Source organism: Pinus tabuliformis, chromosome 7 (genome assembly GCF_031772625.1).
Source record: "Pinus tabuliformis cultivar Carrire ecotype Pingquan chromosome 7, CPIR1, whole genome shotgun sequence".
NCBI classification, from domain to species: domain Eukaryota; kingdom Viridiplantae; phylum Streptophyta; class Pinopsida; order Pinales; family Pinaceae; genus Pinus; species Pinus tabuliformis.
In genome coordinates this window covers 88,156,265-88,174,739 of record NC_142293.1, presented here as the reverse complement: position 1 = coordinate 88,174,739, position 18,475 = coordinate 88,156,265, and the positions used below count along the sequence as shown (strand labels likewise).

The 18,475-nt window shown below is 42.4% G+C and overlaps 1 pseudogene; it reads left to right on the top strand.

The window, feature by feature from the left end:
• Nucleotides 1-16,623: 16,623 nt before the first annotated feature.
• On the top strand, nucleotides 16,624-17,985 carry LOC149245388 (peroxidase 5-like; annotated as a pseudogene).
• Nucleotides 17,986-18,475: the final 490 nt, after the last annotated feature.

Sequence of the window (18,475 nt, the reverse complement as noted above, 5' to 3'; positions counted from 1 at the left end):
CCATGGCATACGCCGGCTAGTCGTCAAGCTAGACTCACAGCTCGTGGTACTACAGCTCAAAGGTACCTACTCTGTCCGAAATCCAGCTATTTATTGCAAGTTCCTAAGAGTTAAAATCTTGGAAAGACAGTTTGATTTTATCCAATATCAACACATTTCTAGAAACTTAAACACATTAACCGACTCATTAGCAAACTATGTGTTAGATAGACATTTGCAAATGTGATAAAAAGAGAAGCATCATCGATGTTTCATACATGGATCACATAAAAACTGGAATAAACCCCGAAAATCAAAAATATATATAACTGTTTACGGTTTACATATGATGTTCTGTAACCAAGACAAAATCGGTCATACGACCCCAAAACTCAATAATGGCTGGGGGGCACCCTAGCCTAGTGGTGCTCATGATAACATGCCATGGCCTGTGCGATCCTGCGCAGAAGACGAGACCATCGTCTGGGAACACCAGCAGTATGTCGCTGCAATCGCAGAGGCAACTCGTCAATCCGTACATCCGGAATCCCAAAGGTAAGACCCTCGACCTGTTCCTGCACAGCTGCAAGAGTCTCGGCCAAGTCAAGGTCATGGAGAATAGCTCTCCCTGGAGCCTCCCCTGCTAGGGCAGCGGCCGGAACTCTCGGACGAACTGCTGGACGGACGGGGCCCACATCTACATACACACATGAGTTTGATTAGAGTCTTGATAGAGTAAAGCACAAGGACATTATAAATAAAAAACAGTAAACAGTGATAAGGTCAAAATATTTACCAAGATCACCCCACTGCTCGCCATCCGGTAGTACCGAATCCGGATCACCTCGGAAATCCATGCCAATATATGGATACTCGGAAAAAGCCATATCCTGCCACTCGAACCACCTAAAGAAGGCATCAGTAAAAGTAATCTGAGATTGACCTGCATGTCTAGCCATGTGGTCGACCCACCTCTGCATGTGTGGCTCAGTAGGAGATGGCAAGTCGAGGACAATGTACTGAGGTTGCATCAGGGGTATCTTCTCCAGAGCGAAGGCAGTCAAAACTGAACCAAAGCCAAAATTCTTCAGTCTCCTGTCCTTTACTTTGGTCAACTGGTTTTTCATCTGAACCAGTACTGCATCACACCAGTTAAAAACTTTCGGCTGAAGACACTCCAGGGCGTGCTGCACATATGACCTGTTGGCAACATGAGGGGATGCACTGCCGGCCATCCTACAAATCGTGTACAGAATAGACCTGAGGGACCTGTCAGTGACATCACGGATAGAAACCTTGCCATCTCTTCTCGGCTGGGATCCCTCCCTACAATACTGACGGATATAATCTTTCACGGAATCGCTCCCTCGGGCCGAACCGGACAAGGAAATGGGGGCACCCCGCCTTGACAACCCAGTCAAGAAGTAAATGTCCACTATGGTCAAAGGGATGGACCTGCCCCTAATCTGGAACACTTGGTTAACAGGATCCCAAGCATCAAGCAGGTACTGCAGTAAACGTATCTGTGCCCTCATGCTAGATATACGGAAGAATTTTAGCAAGCCACAGTTCCGCAACACGCTCACGGTAACAGGATCATGGAGGGCAATCATGTCCTCCTCTTCATTCTCTCGTTCTCGCCACGTGAGGGTCATTCTGCTCCAATAAACTCTGCAAAACAAACAAGAGGAGGAGTAAGATCCCTGACTTAGTAAAGAAAATGGCAAAATTCTCATGAAAAAATATGCAACCAAAAAGTTTTCTGCGCCCAACACAGGTGGGGAAGGGTCTCACCTGCGTTGGGAGACAAACTGCCTTTGGAAATGAGAACCCCCAACGCAGGTTTCGATATAGGGCACCTGCGCTGATGGCAGAGCACCCTAGAGAAACCCCAGGGGCTCATGGGGGCAGGAAAACAAGCATAAAACTGAGAAATAAGACCATGAAAAGATAGAGCTAGGGTTTAGCTCCTACCTGGTGGAAACGGCACTGGAAATCGTCCACAGAATCTCCCGAAATCAGCTGGTGAAAAATCAAGAGGAAGAGGCACCTCCAAAGCTCCAACAAACCAAATGCACATGAAATGGTAAAATGAGAGGTAAAAACATCTTTTAAATTGTTTTTTACGTAGTTCAAAGAAAAATATTAGTATTTTTACTTCATGTTATCCGTTTCTAACAAGTTTGTTGCAGTAATTGATGAAAACAGTACTATCTCTGGAAAAGGAAAACTAGTCATGGTAAAATATGAATTTGACCTTATCAAACGAGCAGTTTTGGCAAAGTTCATGCTCGTTAAAAAATAAACGCAAGATCCGAGCAGTTTTAATGCGGAAATTCATGCTCGTTAAAAAATAAACATAAGCATGTGAGCAAGCTTCCCCCAGAGTTCAAGCTCATTCAGAAAAAATGAACCGGTAAATAACCATTTGAGACCGTAAATTCATCAGCCATAAAAGCCTTGGTCGTGTTTGTGCACCGTCACCTCCACTTTTCATTTGGTCGATCATTCACATCCACTTGATTGTTTACCTATTTTGAGGAACAACTGCGAAGAGTGATCCCACCTAGCCATCCTTGTAATACTGTCGTGATTGGAAAATTCCAACCTGTACCTGGAATCTGCTGCTATCCCTGTTTATCACTCGTTCCTCAAAATACGAGTCTTCTTTGAGCTCTTTTCACTGACTCGTAAAAAATGAAAAGTTTGCCGAGTTTTGGCCTTCCAGCTCGTTAAAAGGACCGGAAGAGCTATCCCTCCCCTAGATTTTAATCTTTTTGGACCTGAGGGATTATTGCACAAAAAGATCGAGCGCTTGTCTAGTTCGGCTCGATAAAGATATCGAACATTCATCCCTTCTGTATTGTTTTATACTTTTTCGGACTTAAGGGATTAGATGACGAAAAAGGACCCCTGGAGTCCACTTTATGTACCCTTTTCAGACTCTCTAAAAATGAAAAGGACCGAGTTGTCTTTGTCGCTGAGCTCGTTAAAAATATTAGATAGCGACAAACTTGTCTTTAGACGAGAACGAGTTTCCCTATCGCTAGGCTCATTAAAACATAGCGATGGGCTTGCCGGAAGGGCAGGTTATAGAACAAGCATATGTTATCCTTCTCAAGCTTGACAAAAATAAAGAGGTACTGGTCAGAAATGACTGGGGAAAAATTGGGAGAACCTCAAAGCTTAATGGTAGCAAGTCGCTCTTGAACATGACACTTTTGCCTCCGTAAATATCGGGTTGGGTTATTATCATTCACCGGTCCCTTCACCATGGTCTCGCCATACCATCCATACATGGGGTAATTCTACCGATCCATCACATCAGTGTCGTTATATGTTCAAGAGATGTCATTCAGAAAGTGTCAACCGGGTCCCATCCACTACCGTACATCATCTTTCATCCTTCCATGACCGCCACCCTGAATCATATTTCACAGATCGTTTTCACCATCATCACTAGCTCCGTTCTGTGTCACTGATGTGGGATTCATTAAGGCCCTCCTTTGAGGGATCACTTCTTGTCGACATCAGCTCATTATCCAAGAAGTTGGTCTAGGAACACCCGCTCAGTACTTTGAAGCTTGCATGCGTCAATGGCAAGTTTCTCACTTCCGGCGATAGGTATACATTAATGACCTTCGACCGGGAGACTTTGCGTGGTGTTCGACGTCAGATCCTATATTCACGCCACGTGAATTGTGCTGCAGTACCTTGAGGGTCATCATCATTATCGGTGATTCCTCTCGCGCTTGTTAACAGTTTGCATTATTGATTGGTAATCAAGCAATGTCTTTCCATGTTCGACTTCAAGAAATTCTCACATGGATCGACTTGTACTAGAGTGAAGATCGGACAAGTTTGAAGACCTCGGATCTAGTTTCATCCATCCGGGCTGCGATATATATTCAGGAGATAAAAACATAGACATGTGCAGCAGATGATCATCCTACTAAAAGGATGATAATTAAAAGCAGAGAATTATCAGTCTATTATCAGACGATCGTCTGTTTATGTACAGCAAATGTATTTATAAAGCTGAGCATGGGAAATGCCCGCATCAGCTAGATCATGAAAAGAAAGTATGAAAAGATAATGTATTGTATTGTATTTTGTTACAGGTCACCTCCCGACGATTGAATGAACTTCGGATCCTCCTAATAAAGCATTTCACCCGATAAACGACCTCATACTTTACGGGGCAACTGTTATAGACATTTTTGTGCCTTACAACATAGAGCATGAAATGTCAATAATCTAAGGGATCCAAAGTCCCTAAACATGTTGTTCTTACCCTTAGAGGAACAAGGTCAACAAACCACAACACTGCAAATCAGTTCTCCACTGAAAAACACTCAAAAACAGTTCAATTTTGGATCAAAGCAGCTGCTCCACTAGGCATCTGCGCTGAAAGTCAAAAGCTCTGTGGTGTACCTGCGCTGCATAGCAAGTGTAACAAAGGCTACCTGCGCTGGGCGTACTTTGACATGTGGAGGAATCTTTTCTCAATGTGCCAGTGCCCAGGAAGCTTCCAAAATGACACTTGGATCAGAAGATTCGCCTAATGATGAGTTAAGAGCTTCTAAAACTCCAAGTGTAAGGTAGAAACTCCGAGTGAAGGACTGAAGAACAACTGGAGTCGAAGAGGACAACAAGTCACACATCAAGCTGACTTATCTTCACTCCAAAACTCTATATAAGGATCTCATCCCATGGGATCTAGAGGGCGGAATTTAGTGCGAAGAATTGCTGTTGGTTTACAGTTGTGAGCATTGGGTGATTGCTTGGGGGAGGTGAAGAAGAGATTTCTCTCCGTCGAGAAGGTGACGCTGGATTGGACCTTTCATGGTTGTATCACCGCCTGAACCTTACTTCCATATATTAATAAAGCATCTGAGGTTCTTCTATTCGCATGTGTTTCAATGGTGTATTGTCTTACTTGCGTCTTTGATTTACGCTAATCCTTGAATCAATTATGAATGCATGCTTCTTGTAGTTTCCTTTCTTTGTCTTGTTTGCAGGATCTCGTGTAGCTGGGCCCGTGAAAAGACTTGGAGCTGGGAGCAAGCGGCAAATAGAGGAGATTGGATCGACCATTTGCGCGAGACATCGGTAAGTGGATCTCTTCCTTTTATCTCTTGCATGTCATAAAGAAGTAACTTTAGATAGCTTTGCTTTCAGCTGTTGCTAAGGAACTGTCACCCTTAGAGTGGGTTAGGGTCATTCCGAGTTGGATACTTTCCCCCACAACACTTAGAGATTTTGCATTGTGCACACGATGTAACTCAAACCCACCATTGCAACAAATCCATGCTCGATTTGAAGCAAAATTGACTAGAAGAGATGTTAGGACTCCAAAGAAAATAGGTAGAATAGTTTATACTATGTTTTAGGTCAAATGTATGTAAACCTTAGAAAACTCTAATAGTCAAATCATTAATTGTAACTTGCCAATCGATGAATTTCTCGTGTGCCAATTTGTCATCTAACTTAAATCATCATCATCATCATGATTATTATTAATCAAATCAAATTTTTAACTACTATGACTAAACATATAATTAACTTTTAAGTTTAGATAAGTTGATGTACAATTTTGTGAATAATAATATAATTAATAAATAATCAAGATTTCAGAAATAATTTAATGGATAGTTAATAAATTTATAACTTTATCATTTATAATTTGTATTTGTTAGTCATCAAACTGACTAATTGGGTTTCCATATATAATTTTATAAGTTCACATAATCATTGTCAAACATCTTAATGTAACGTAACCCTTATAGAGAATTACAACATGAAGTGATACTAACCTTTAATGAAGAACACAACACAACATAAATTCGCTAATAACAATATTTTGCATTCGCCGTAACCATTCCCTAACACCAACCATAGAGTAATGATATTATTAAATATTTTAATTGTAGTCCACCATAGTCAACCATGAATAACAACAGTCAACTACACTCAAAGTGACAACACCCTTAACCAAAAAAACTATTACGTTAATAGAATTATGGATAACATCAGGGTTATTGATCTACAAAGTAAAACATCAATATTGTAAATGTTCGAAGATTTTTGGGAGCAACACAATTCTTGGAGAGATTGTAATTTTTTATTGCTTGAATTGTTATTTTGAATGCATAAAGAGATTCATCACCATGGAAAGCGCTTGGTGTTTTTGGATGTGATTTTGGATTGTGCACACGATGTAACTCAAACATACCATTGCAACATAATTGTGGTGGATTTCAAGCAAAAATGACTAGAAAATATGTTGGGAGAAGAGAAAACACTATGTTTAGAATAGTTTACACTATGTTTTAGGTTAAATGTATGTAAACCTTGGAAAACTTTAATAGTCAAATCAGTAGGAGTAGTTTGTCCATTAATAAATTACTCATGTGTCAATTTTCCATCCAAGTTAAATTATTATTATTATCATTAATCAAATAGGCCTTTTAATTACTATGATTAAATGTGTAATTAATTAAATAGGTAAATGAATAATAATATAATTAATAAATAATTTGATGAATAATTATTAAGTTTATGATTTATAATTTGTATTTTGATAATTAATTTGGTTTTCGATAAATAATACTATAACAATATTATTAATTCAATAATAATTATATCATTTCTTTCCAATAATAATATAATTAATATCAACCGAATTTAATATAATATCCCTGCAATTTAATTGAGGTAAATAATCATATAATATCAACTATTTTTTATTTTAAATTTTAATAATATAATTATCTTTAATATCAATACAATACAATTTGATTGATGTAAAGAAATATATAATATCAATTTATTTATTTTAATAATATAATTATCTTTACGAATTTATGAACAAGATTTGAGGATAATGGTAGTATATATATATATATATATTTAAAAATACAATTATCTTTATGAAGTTATAAAGAAGATTTAAGGATAATGGTCGTAATTTTATAATGGTATTAATCTTTTTTGAAAATTACCATATGACCGCTTTGACTTTTATATCTCACGTAATAACAGTTAATAGGAATGTATATATTTAACATATGAAACGGATGTTATGTTAATTGTGGAGAGCCATCATTATTTTTTGGTTCATTTCAAAATTCACAGGTCGGCTTTCTGTATGGATGGTCCATGGAAATGAAGGGAAGACTCAGTAAAAGCGAATGAGGGCTGAGTAGGAGGACTTCAAATTTGATTCCCATCACCAAAAGAAGTGTGCATTGAATACTATTCATCCCACTAATCGCGCGCCTTTCGTGCGAGGGGAGTTGTAATGACTTGAGCTTCTACTTGGACGTGTGACGCGTTTGGGCGACGGGCGAGCTGGGCACGCATGGTTAGGAGGCGAGTTGCGTCACACGACGGTTGTGGGACGGAGGCGGGACACAAGTGTGACAAACTTGCGACAAAAGATATGCGATACAATGAAAATGCGATGGAGTTTATACGCCTTGGAGCGTGGACCGATGCACTTGGAGGCCGATGACAATGGAGGGCAAGCAGACTCAAGTGTTGGGCATTTGGCGTTGGTTAAGGGTGTGCGCACGAGCGTTGGGTGGTCAGCTGGGCAAGCCACCACCCCCACTTACGATGACTATATATGAGGGATGCGTTGGAGCATTTCAAAGGCATTCAATCAACCATTAGATCAACACTTCGCACAAGAAGAAGTGCGCAGGAACAAGAGAGGAAAGGCACATAGCTCATGCACTAGTCTCGGTTTAGCCACACGGTTTGAAGTCGCACTTGGAGTTGGGTGAAGGCATTGGGCAAGGTGTGCCCATTGGTCGGTTGAGGCGTGCACGGTGAACGTGTAGTGCCCGTTTGTGCCAAGTCTTGGTGTGGGTGTCATGGTGGCTTGGGTGAGCGCCCGCCCATCGTGCAAGTGTGCATGAAGGTGAACGAAGGTAGGCAACCGAGTTTGCCTTGATTGTAAAATTGGCTAAGTATGAAACTTGGTACTTCCAAGTATACTTGTATAAGCTTGTAATATTGAAGATTGATTAATACACATATTTCGGGCAGACTCATTGTTCAAGGAGTTGCCCCTCCCTTTATACTGTGCAATTGTTTTCTCGTTTATAATTGTTGTTGATAATGAATGTGTATGGGTGTTCATTGGTATAAAGGATAACATAATAATACTTGGATGCGAAACACAAACTAAGTAGGAAAAGTGGAATGTTAGGCGTAGTCCACGAACATAAGTATTGGTGAAAAGAAAGTGTTCGGTGGTGCCGAACCTCGCTAAGAGCGGTTGAAAGACTACCGCCGGCTTGGGAGCGTGACAGGTGGTATCAGAGCCTGATGATCAGGAAGTTGACCGGGTTGACGATGAAGAGCTGATCCCACTACACTATCATGACAGGTGGTATGAGAGCTCATATCCTGGTTGAAGCTACTAGACAACTTCACAGAAGTGAAGTTGGTATCAAAGCTCAGTTGGAGCTTATGAGCAGGGTTGCTCGTGACGAAGTGCAGGTGTGGAAACACTTGGAAGTTGAAGATAGTGGAACAGAGACTTGCAGGTGAAGGAAGTTGTTTCACACAAGTAGAACAAGGGCCGGTTCAGGTTGCAGGCATCTTGGTGAAGATGTTAGATGGTCGAAACTAGATGCAAGGAAGAAGAAAGTTGTTAGCAATGGCAGCTGAATCTCAAGCTGGGTCTAGTCATGGTTTGCAGGATGCTACTATCACACTTATGGAAAAAGTGTTGGTGAGAATGGAGGTTATGGAGACTTCCTCGGATAAGAAGATGGACTTGTTCGCTAAGGAACAAGAGGCCAATTCGAAGATGAAGGAAGAGCTCGATGAAATCCGGACACAACATGAGTACATTGATCTTTTGTGTACACAATTTGAAGTAAGGATCAAGGAGGTTGAAGAAGCAAGGGACCAGGGTCTTGCAGAGATCATGGACTTGAAGAAATCTCTTGACAAAGCCATATATGAGATCGCGGTGTTGAAGAAGGTCGTAAGGCATAACTCAGGTGGAGGAGTGCCTCATGTGAAAGTCAAGGAACCGGAATCTTATGATGGTACAACGAGTGCAAAGACTCTTGGAAACTTTCTATGGGACATGGAAAAATACTTGGAACGCTTGGGTCTATCTGATGATGAGACAAAGGTCAAGGTAGCTGCTCAGTTCTTAACAAAGGATCCTAAGATGTGGTGGCGAAGGAGGATGGATCAGATTGCCAATGGCAGTGCTGGTGACATTACTTCGTGGGATGACATGAAGAAAGCTTTACAGACCCATTTCGGTCCTGAGGATGAAACATGGTTATCAAGGATAAAGATTAAGTTCATAACGCAGACCGGGAACCTACAGACATATCAGCGGGAGTTTGCAAGTGTGGTTCTGGAACTTCCTGACATGGTAGAAAGGGACAAGGTGTTCAATTTCATTATTGGGTTGAAGCCTTGGGCACGCAATGAAGTGAAGAGGCAGAGGATTAGGACACTTAAGGAAGCTTTTGCTGCTGTTGATAGGTTGGTGGAGCATTATGATAAGACTTCTCATGATAGGAAGAAGTCTGATAAGTCGAAAGAGAAGAAGGAGGATGATGCTTCGAAATCGGATGATAATTCGAAGACAAAGAAAACCTTGAAGTGTTGGATATGTGCTAGATGACATACAGTGAAGAATTTTCCTTCTAGACCAAAAGTGGTTGCGATTGCACAATCTGATGCGAAGAATGAAGGAGCTTCTGTGGGGATGATGCAGATACTTGGTGCTACTGCTACTACAGAGGTGATCTCTCGGAGGGATCCTGAGAGGAATAGGTTGGAGTATGTTCGGATGAAGGTTGAAGGTGATGATATACTCACTATGGTGGATAGTGGGGCTTCTCACAACATCATGGGTGAAGATACTGCAAGACGAATCGGGCTGAAATTTGTACCAGCAAAGGCATAAATGAAGAGAATCAATTCTCCTCAATTGAAGTTCTTGGTATAGCTGAAAGGGTGGGCACAACACTTGGTGAATGGACAGGGAAGGTCGATTTCACTATAGTGCGGATTGATGACTATGAGGCTGTGCTGGGGATGGAATTAATGAAACATTTTGATGCTATGATTGTTCCACATTTGAGAAAGCTCTACATTTACGATGGAAGGGAAGATGTACCCATTGGTGTGCCAACCATTGGAGTGACAAGACCTTATTGCAAGCTGGGAGTAATGCAAATGGAGGACGAGAAGAGGATGGAAGGCATGAGTAAGCGGTTGTCTTCTATTGAGGAAAAGCTTACTGAGAAGTCATTGGTCATCAAGACACCTTCAAATAGCATCTTGGATTTTTCAAGAAGGCTAGAAGTGGTTGAGGATGATGATGATGACAATGAGGTATATGTGAGGCCGAATGTCCGGGAGGATGATCAGGTCACTTATCTACAGAGGATGGAGAATGAGGATCCTGATAGATGGATCGAGTTGATTAGTGAGGGAGATCCTTCAGGCTCTACTCCCTCCACATCTTCTTAGGTGGACAAGAAGATGGGGCTCATTGTTAGCTGCTCATGGAAGTGAGTCCTTAAAGCAGGTTGAGCATGTATGACTGATGGTGCAAGGATGGCTTGGCATCAAGCATCATGACATGTTGAAGATGAGATGGAGTTTCCATGGACCTGAGCATGGTTTACACTTGTATGGAGATAGATTCTTGATGAGTCGGGGATGTGACATAATGTTCTGAGAAACGACTAATGGTGATATGAGAATGTGCATTCTTGTGGTTTGGGCGTATGGTTGGATTAGCTACCCAACTAGTTCGAGTCATGAGGGGATCGAGTGTATAGATTGATGTTACTGTTGGGATGAGATGTTGGCACATGTTATAGATGTGTTAGCACTTGTTGGAGTATCACGACAGCGGTTCACATGATGACATATGATGGAGTTGACACGAGATGTTGCAGTGGGCATGTAGCTTGAGATGGAGGGACCAACCTTCCATGATGAAGCGCAACATGTGGAGATTGTGACAAGGGTGGTCGATGATCATGGATTGAGAGGATATCTGATGTATGATATACCGATGAGGTGTATACCTTGGTATGGTTATCTTGGTGACGGATGGTTGCCGAGGTGAGACATGGTGGAGATGGAGTTCTACATATGTTGCAGGAATGTTTGCAGTATGTGGAGGAGTTGACATCATGGATATTGATGATCTTGGTGGATGGCTACCAGGATGATATGTTATCGAGGACGACAACGATTTCAGGTGGAGGAGGATGTAACGTCTCGAGTTTCTACCCGGACGTGCGATGCGTTTGGGAGACTGGCGAGCTGGGTGCGCACGTAGTTAGGAGGCGAGTTGGGTTGCATGACGGTTGTGAGACGGAGGTGCGACACGGGTGCGACAAACTTGCGACAAAAGATATGCAATACAATGAAAGTGCAATGGAGTTTATACGCCTTGGAGCATGGAGCGATGCACTTGGAGGCCGATGATGATGGAGGGCGGGCCGACTCAAGTGTTGGGCGTTTGGCGTTGGTTAAGGTTGTGCGCACGGGCGTTGGGTGGTCGGTTGGGCAAGCCACCACCCCCACTTATGATGACTATATATAAGGGATGCGTTGGAGCGTTTTCAAAGGCATTCAATCAACCATTCGATCAACACTTCGCACAAGAAGAAGTGCATAGAAACAAGACAGAAAAGGCACATAGATCATGAGCTAGTCTTGGTTTAGCCGCACGGTTTGAAGTCGCACTTGGAGTTGGGTGAAGGCATTGGGAAAGGTGTGCCCGTTGGTCGGTTGAGGCGTGCACGGTGAACGTGTAGCGCCCATTTGTGCCAAGTCTTGGTGTGGGTGTCTTGGTGGCTCAGGTGAGCGCCCGCCCATCGTGCAAGTGTGCACGAAGGTGAACGAAGGTAGGCAACCGAGTTTGCCTTGATTGTAAAATTGGCTACGTATACAACTTGGTACTTCCAAGTATACTTGTATAAGCTTGTAATATTGAAGATTGATTAATACACATATTTCGGGTAGACTCATTGTTCAGGGAGTTGCCCCTCACTTTATACTGTGCAATTGTGTTCTCTTTTATAATTGTTGTTGATAATGAATGTGTATGGGTGTTCATTGGTATAAAGGATAACATAATAATAATTGGCTGCAAAACACAAATTAAGTAGGAAAAGTGGAATGTTAGGCGTAGTCCACGAACATAAGTATTGGTGAAAAGAAAGTGTTCGGTGGTGCCGCACCTCGCTAAGAGAAGTTGAATGACTACCGCCAGCTTGGGGGCGTGACAGGTGGTATCATAGCCTGATGATCGGGAAGCTGACCGGGTTGACGATGAAGAGTTGATCCCACTTCACTATCGTGACAGGTGGTAGCAGAGCTGATATCCTCGTTGAAGCTGCTAGACAACTTCGCCGAAGTGAAGTTGGTATCAGAGCTCGGTTGGAGCTGGTGAGCAGGGTTGCTCGTGACGAAGTGCAGGTGTGGAAATACTTGGAAGTTGAAGACAGTGGAACAGGGACTTGCAGGTGAAGGAAGCTGTTTCACACAAGTGGAACAAGGGCTGGTTCAGGTTGCAGGCATCTTGTTGAAGCTGTTGGATGGGCGAAACTAGATTGCAAGGAAGAAGAAAGTTGTTAGCAATGGCAGCTGAATCTCAGGCTGGGTCTAGTCATGGTGTGCAGGATGCTACTATCACACTTATGGAAAAAGTGTTGGTGAGAATGGAGGTTATGGAGACTTCCTGGGATAAGAAGATGGACTTTTTCACTAAGGAGCAAGAGGCCAATTCGAAGATGAAGGAAGATCTCGATGAACTCCGGACACAACACGAGTACACTGATCTTTTGTGTACACAACTTGAAGTAAGGGTCAAGGAGGTTGAAGAAGCAAGGGACCAGGGTCTTGCAGAGATCATGGACTTGAATAAATCTCTTGACGAAGGCAAAGATGAGATTGCGGTGTTGAAGAAGGCCGTGAGGCATAACTCAGGTGGAGGAGTGCCTCATGTGACAGTCAAGGAACCAGAATCTTATGATGGTACAACGAGTGCAAAGACTCTTGGAAACATTCTATGGGACATGGAGCAATACTTGGAACGCTTGGGTCTATCTGATGATGAGACAAAGGTCAAGGTAGCTGCTCAGTTCTTAACAAAGGATGCTAAGATGTGGTGGTGAAGGAGGATGGATCAGATTGCCAATGGCAGTGCTAGTGACATTACTTCGTGGGATGACATGAAGAAAGCTTTGCAGACCCATTTCAGTCCTCAGGATGAAACATGAGAAGCAAGGATGAAGATTAAGTTCATAACGCAGACCGGGAACCTACAAACATATCAGCGGGAGTTTGCAAGTGCGGTTCTGGAACTTCCTGACGTGGCAGAGAGGGACAAGGTGTTCAATTTCATTATTGGGTTGAAGCCTTGGGCACGCAATGAAGTGAGAGGTAGAGGATTAGGACACTTACGGAATCTTTTACTGTTGTTGACAGGTTGGTGGAGCATTATGATGAGACTTCTGATGATAGGAAGAAGAAGTCTGATAAGCCGAAAGAGAAGAAGAAGGATGCTGCTTCGAAAATGGATGATAATTCAAAGACGAAGAAAGCCTTGAAGTGTTGGATATGTACTGGACCACATACAGTGAAAAATTGTCCTTCTAGACCAAAAGTGGCTGCGATTGCACAATCTGATGCGAAGAATGAAGGAGCTTCTGTGGGGATGATGCAGATACTTGGTGCTGCTGCTACTACAGAAGTGATCTCTCGGAGGGATCCTTAGAGGAATAGGTTGGAGTATGTTCGGATGAAGGTTGAAGGTAATGATATACTCACTATGGTGGATAGTGGGGCTTCTCGGAACTTCATGAGTGAAGATACTGCAAGAAGAATTGGGCTGAAATTTGTACCAGCAAAGGCACAGATGAAGACAGTCAATTCTCCTCCTATTGAAGTTCTTGGTATAGCTGAAAGGGTGGACACAACACTTGGTGAATTGATAGGGAAGGTCGATTTCACTATAGTGCAAATTGATGACTATGACGTTGTGTTGGGGATGGAATTCATGAAACATTTTGATGCTATGACTGTTCCACATTTGAGAAAGATCTACATTTACGATGGAAGGGAAGATGTACCCATTAGTGTGCCAACCATTGGAGTGACAAGACCTTATTGTAAGCTGGGAGTGATGCAAATGGAGGACGATAAGAGGATGGAACGCATGAGTAAGCAGTTGTCTACTATTGAGGCAAAGCTTACCGAGAAGTCATTGGTCATCAGGACACTTTCAGATATCATCTTGGATTTGTCAAGAAGGCTAGAAGTTGTTGAGGATGATGATGATGACGATGAGGTATATGTGAGGCCGAATGTCTGAGAGGAGGATCAGGTCACTTATCTACAAAGGATGGAGATTGAGGATCGTGACAGATGGATCGAGTTGATTAGTGAGGGAGATACTTCAGGCTCTACTCCCTCCACATCTTCTTAGGTGGACATGAAGATGGGGCTCATTGTTAGCTGCTCATGGCAGTGAGTCCTTAAAGAAGGTTGAGCATGTATGACTGATGGTGCAGGGATGGCTTGGCATCAAGCATCATGACATGTTGCAGATGAGATGGAGTTTCCATGGACCTGAGCATGGTTTACACTTGTATGGAGATAGATTCTTGATGAGTCGGGGATGTGACAGGATGTTCTGAGAAACCACTAATTGTGATATGAGAATGTGCATTCTTGTGGTTTGGGCGTATGGTTGGATTAGCTACCCAACTAGTTTGAGTCATGAGGGGATCCAGTGTACAGATTGATGTTACTGTTGGGATGAGTTGTTGGCACATGTTAGAGATGTGTTAACACTTGCTGGAGTATCATGGCAGCGGTTCACATGATGACATATGATGGAGTTGACACGAGATGTTGCAGTGGCCATGTAGCTTGAGATGGAGGGACCAGCCTTCCATGATGAAGAGCAGCATGTGGAGATTGTGACAAGGGTGGTCGATGATCATGGATTGATAGGATATATGATGTATGATATACCGATGAGGTGTATACCTTGGTATGTTTATCTTGGTGACGGATGGTTGCCGAGGCGAGACATGGTGGAGATGGAGTTCTACATATGTTGCAGGAATGTTTGCAGTATGTGGAGGAGTTGACATCATGGATATTGATGATCTTGGTGGATGGCTACCAGGATGATATGTTGTCGAGGACAACAACGATTTCAGGTGGAGGAGGATGTAACGTCCTGAGCTTCTACCCGGACGTGCGACGTGTTTAGGAGACGGGCGAGTTGGGTTCACGCGTGATTAGGAGGTGAGTTGGGTTGAACGACGGTTGTGCGACGGAGGCGCAACACTGGTGCGACAAACTTACGACAAAAGATATGCAATACAACGAAAGTGCCATGGAGTTTGTATGCCTTGGAGTATGGAGCGATGCATTTGGAGGCTGATGATGATGGACAGCGGGCCGGCTCAAGTGTTGGGTGTTTGGCGTTGGTTAAGGGTGTGCGCACGGGCGTTGGGTGGGCGGGTGGGCAAGCCACCACCCCCACTTACGATGACTATATATAAGCAATGAATTGGAGCGTTTCAAAGGCATTCAATCAACCATTTGATCAACACTTCGCACAAGAAGAAGTGCGCAGATTCTAGTGCGCAGAAACAAGAGAGGAAACGCGCATAGATCATGCGCTAGTCTTGGTTTAGCCGCACGGTTTGAAGTCGCACTTGGAGTTGGGTGAAGGCATTGGGCAAGGTGTGCTCGTTGGTCAGTTGAGGCGTGCACGGTGAACATGTAGCGCCTGTTTGTGCCATGTCTTGGTGTGGGTGTCTTGCTGGCTCGGGTGAGCGCCTGCCCATTGTACAAGTGTGCACAAAGGTGAACGAAGGTAGGCAACCGAGTTTGCCTTGATTGTAAAATATTCTAAGTATGAAACTTGGTACTTCCAAGTATATTTGTATAAGCTTGTAATATTGAAGATTGATTAATACACATATTTCGAGCAGACTCATTATTCAGGGAGTTTCCCCTCCCTTTATAATGTGCAATTGTGTTCTCATGTATAATTGTTGTTGATAATGAATGTGTATGTGTGTTCACTAGTATAAAGGATAACATAATAATACCTGGTTGCGAAACACAAACTAAGTAGAAAAAGTGGAATGTTAGGCGTAGTCCATGAACATAAGTATTGGTGAAAAGAAAGTGTTCGGTGGTGCCGCACCTCGCTAAGAGCGGTCGAAAGACTACCGCTGGCTTGGGGGCGTGACATTAGTGGAGGGAAGGGAAGGGATTTGCTTGCGACCCTTTCCATTCTTTTATCATCATCAACGACCCTTTCGTCTCAGATGATCCGAGTTGAAGGGTTCCTGATTGCTTCAACTATTCGTATAGCGTCTCATCCTCATACTTTGGTCCAATATGTTGCATGGCACATTGACCTAGGTACGCCACGCCATATATAGGACACCCAGGTTCCAACGATATATATATATATATAAAGATTAAGCTTAGTCTCATGAAACGAGTGGTTGTTTCGATATTCCTTACATTTGAAAATAAATTGGGGATTCTTTAAAAGGACAATAAATTATCTAGTGCTAAAGATAATTAAGGACAACAATCTGAATGGATTATCGATCAATTGATCATGATCGCTGGTTAATTAATTTACTAGTAGCAATTGTATTGCTAGGCGCAGTGTCATCTCCTCCTGTAATAACAACAGCAAACGCGAATGGATTAAAGGTGGGTTACTACCGTCATAAGTGATCTGAGGCGGAGGCAATTGTAAGCGCAGCTGTGGCGAAAGCCGTGAAAGCAAATCCCAGCGTTGCACCTTCTCTCATTAGGATGCATTTTCATGACTGCTTTGTGAGAGTGAGTATATTTTAATGATCAGCATAATTAGCTATATATCTATCTATATATATATATATATATATATATATATATATATATATAGGTAATTAGATCAGCTAATTTACAGCAATGCGATGGATCAATACTCATCGATTCCACGCCTGGAAATAAAGCATAGAAAGACTCGCCGGCAAACAATCCGAGCCTTCGTGGGTTCAGAGTAATTGATGAAGCAAAGTCGATGTTGGAAGCCAGATGTCCGAATGTCGTCTCATGTGCAGACATCGTTGCTTTCGCTGCAAGAGATAGCGCCTACCAGGTGGGTGATTAAAATTTAATTCTCAATAATAATAAATTGTTATTGTTAATATTCTACTGGGCCTCGCTATATTGTATTGATGATATCCATGAATATTGGCGCAGGCTGGAGGATTAATTTGGGAGGTGGAAGCAGGGCAAAGAGATGGAAGTATCTCTCGAGCATCAGACATCCCACGAAATTTACCGCCTCCACAATTCAACGTAAACGAACTCACACAACGTTTCGCTGCAAAATCTTTGTCACAGGAAGACATGGTCACTCTCTCAGGGAGCTATTACAAGAATCCATATGGTATGGTTGTGTGATTCAATTGAACGAATGTAGGCATCCCATCATCGTGTTCATGTTTTAATATTCCAATAATTATAATTATATAATTTTGTAGGGGCCCACTCGATTGGGTTTCACATTGCTCTTTGTTCAGTGCAGATAGGCTTTACAATTTCAGTGGAACGGGTCATCAGGACCCCAGTATGGACCCTCCATTCGCTTCGTCGCTCAAAGCCAAATGCCCGATACAAAATTCCAATTCAAACTCTGACCCCACAACCGTTCCCTTGGATTCACTGACGCCCACATGTTTAGATGAGAAATTTTACTTGGGTCTTCGAGCAAAGCGTGGAGTGTTGCCCTCCAATCAAACGTTGATGTCCAATCCATCGACAGTGAGAATGGTGAAGATAAACTCCAAGTATCTGTCCATTTGGAGAAAGAAGTTTGGGAGAGCGATGGTGAAAATGGGCGCAACAGACGTGTTGACTGGGTCGCAGGGAGAGATCAGGAAAGTTTGCCGCATCCTCAACTAACTTATTTATTCATTTATTCTGTATCATAATCCAAAGTATCACAGAGTGCAATTTCATCCATGTTCCTAACACTTATGCTCTGTTTTGTAAGTGATTTGGAATGATTCTTAGAATGAGTCACGCAATCACTGCCGGTAAAGAGCAAGAGAAATACAATATTGGGGTTCAAAATTCAAGATCTCAAACAAAGATTCTCCTCATATTATTCTCCATCCAACTTTTATGTTTGCAACAAACAATTTTCTCTCAACTTCAACTTTTTTCTGTTGGCCGGCAATTTTTGGTTCCTCGTTTATATTGTAATATTATTACAAGTCATGCATCATATTTGATATCAATGGTTAAACATTTGCGTCTCTTGTGACTGGACTCTCTGTTTTAATTAATTATTTCAATTATATAAGTATAGAATTTTAAAAGAAAGTCTCTATTTTTGGAATCGTACATCAAAATTTTAACAGGGGGAAAGTTAGGAATTAACACGGGGTGC